Source organism: Euprymna scolopes, chromosome 4, assembly GCF_053919585.1.
Source record: "Euprymna scolopes isolate OS-2025 chromosome 4, ASM5391958v1, whole genome shotgun sequence".
Classification (NCBI taxonomy): Eukaryota; Metazoa; Mollusca; class Cephalopoda; order Sepiida; family Sepiolidae; genus Euprymna; species Euprymna scolopes.
The window spans coordinates 31,537,513-31,540,221 of record NC_136485.1 but is presented as its reverse complement, the minus strand read 5'-3'; the positions used below and the strand labels follow the sequence as shown (position 1 = coordinate 31,540,221).

The 2,709-nt window shown below is 33.2% G+C and overlaps 1 pseudogene; it reads right to left on the bottom strand.

The window, feature by feature from the left end:
* Window positions 1–219: 219 nt before the first annotated feature.
* Window positions 220–353, bottom strand: LOC145274713 (U2 spliceosomal RNA; annotated as a pseudogene).
* Window positions 354–2,709: the final 2,356 nt, after the last annotated feature.

Genomic DNA, 2,709 nt, shown 5'->3' with positions numbered 1-2,709 from the left:
CCAGTAATTTTTTTTTTCTATTATATATACATCATTTTCTATAAAATTAAGTGTAGACTTTATAATTAAAACAAAAAATGTTATTCATACTAAAAAAAAAAAACGCTTAGTCATGTCACGTGACGTGACGTCAACATCCACTAATGGCGAACAATTGTACCTATTTATTATGCCTCCCCACGGGACAGTTAGACACCAGGGTCGTTTTTTAACGTGGAGAAAAGGTACAAAAATAAAAATTGTCTCAGTCGTGGAGGATTTCTCCTCCACCGAAAGAGAACAAGAAATAGAAGTGCAGCATCTGAAGAACAGATACTACACTTTGATCTTGACCAAAAGGCCAAGAATGCGAACAATTGTAAATAACAACTTTTTTCACAAAACCAACACCGTCTTTCTTTTTTTTCTCTCTCTTTCTCTCTCTCACCCACTTACTCTTCCCTCTCTCTCACCCTCTTTCTCTTGACGTCACACCACTGTTAAACTGTGGGGGGGGAACACATTCCCAGGCATTATCTCCTATAGATGCACATTTTATTAGAAATTCAGCTTTCAAAATATTAGACGATAATAAAAATATAAAACCAACACCCTCTTTCTCTTTTCTCTCTCTCTCACCAACTTACTCTTCTCTCTCTCTCACCCTCTTTCTCTTGACCTCCTACTACTGTTAAACTGTGTGTGTGGGGGGGGGGAAGAGGCAGCTTGAAAACCAACAAAAACAGTGCACAGTTTCCCAAGCATTTGGGGTGGGAAGGGGGGGAAGAAGCCGAGCGCACAGTTTCGTGTGAGAGAGAGAGAGAACAATTCTCAACCTATATACTCAACAAATTTTTTATCTACAGATTTGAAAGTTTGTATATAGGGTATTCAGACATATGGAAATATATCTAGCATAATCTATCTATTATATCTATAAAAGTGAAAATGTGTGTGTGTGTGAGGTAGCCAGAGAGAGAGAGAGAGAGAGAGAGAGAGAGAGACAACAATTCTCAACCTATATATTCAATACATTTTTTATCTACAGATTTGAAAATTTGTATATAGGGTATTCAGACATATGGAAATATATCTAGCATAATCTATCTATTATATCTATAAAAGTGAAAATGTGTGTGTGTGTGAGGTAGCCAGAGAGAGAGAGAGAGAGAGAGAGACAACAATTCTCAACCTATATATTCAATACATTTTTTATCTACAGATTTGAAAATTTGTATATAGGGTATTCAGACATATGGAAATATATCTAGCATAATCTATCTATTATATCTATAAAAGTGAAAATGTGTGTGTGTGTGTGTGTGTATGCGTAAGAGAGAGAGAGAACAATTCTCAACCTATATACTCAACGTATTTTTATCTACGGATTTTAAACTTTGTATATAGGGTATTCAGACATATAGAAATATATCTAGCATAATCTATACATTATATCTATAAAAGTGAGAATGTGAGTGTGTGAGAGAGAGAGAACAATTCTCAACCTATATATTCAACAAATTTTTTACCTACAGATTTGAAAATTTGTATATTGGGTATTCAGACATATGGAAATATATCTAGCATAATCGATCTATTATATCTATAAAAGTCAGAATGTTTGCGTGTGGTTGTGTGTGTAAGGTTGCGAGAGAGAGAGAGAGAGAACAATTCTCAACCTATCTATTCAATAAATTTGTTATCTACAGATTTGACCATTTGTATATAGGGTATTCAGACATATGGAAATATATCCAGCATAATCTATCTATTATATCCATAAAAGTGAGAATGTGTGCGTGAGAGAGAGAGAGAGAGAGAGAGAGAGTAAGTACAATTCTCACCCTATATATTCAACAAATTTTTTATCTACCGATTATAAAATTTGTATATAGGGTATTCAGACATATGGAAATATATCTAGCATAATCTATCTATTATATCTAGAAAAGTGAGAATGTGTGTGAAAGAGAGAGAGAGAAGAGAGAGAGAGAGAACAATTCTCAACCTATATATTCAACTAATTTTTATGTACAGATCTGAAAATTTGTATACAGGGTATTCAGACATATGGAAATATATCTAGCATAATCTATTATATCTATAAAAGGTAGAATGTGTGTGTGTGTTTGTGAGTGAGTGAGTGAGTGAGTGAGTAAGAGAGAGAGAGAGAGAACAATTCTCAACCTATATACTCAACAAATTTTGTATCTACAGATTTGATAATTTGTATATAGGGTATTCAGACATAAGGAAATATATCTAGCATAATCTATTATATCTATAAAAGTGAGAATGTGTGTGTGAGAGAGAGAGAAAGAACAATTCTCAACCTATATACTCAACAAATTTTTTATCTACAGATTTAAAAATTTGTATATAGGGTATTCAGACATATAGAAATATATCTAGCATAACCTATCTATTATATCTATAAAATGACCATGTGTGTGTGTGAGAGAGAGAGAGAGTCAGAGAGAGAGAGAGAACAATTTTCAGCTTGTGTGTGTGTGAGAAAGAGAGAGAGAGAAAGAGAGGAAGGAAAATTCTCACCCTATATATTCAACAAATTTTTTATCTACATATTAGAAAATTTGGATATAGGGTATTCAGACGTATGGAAATATATCTAGCATAATCTATCTATTATATCTATAAAAGTGAGAATGTGTGTGTGAGAGAGAGAGAAAGAGAGAGAGAGAGAACAATTCTCAACCTATATATTCAACT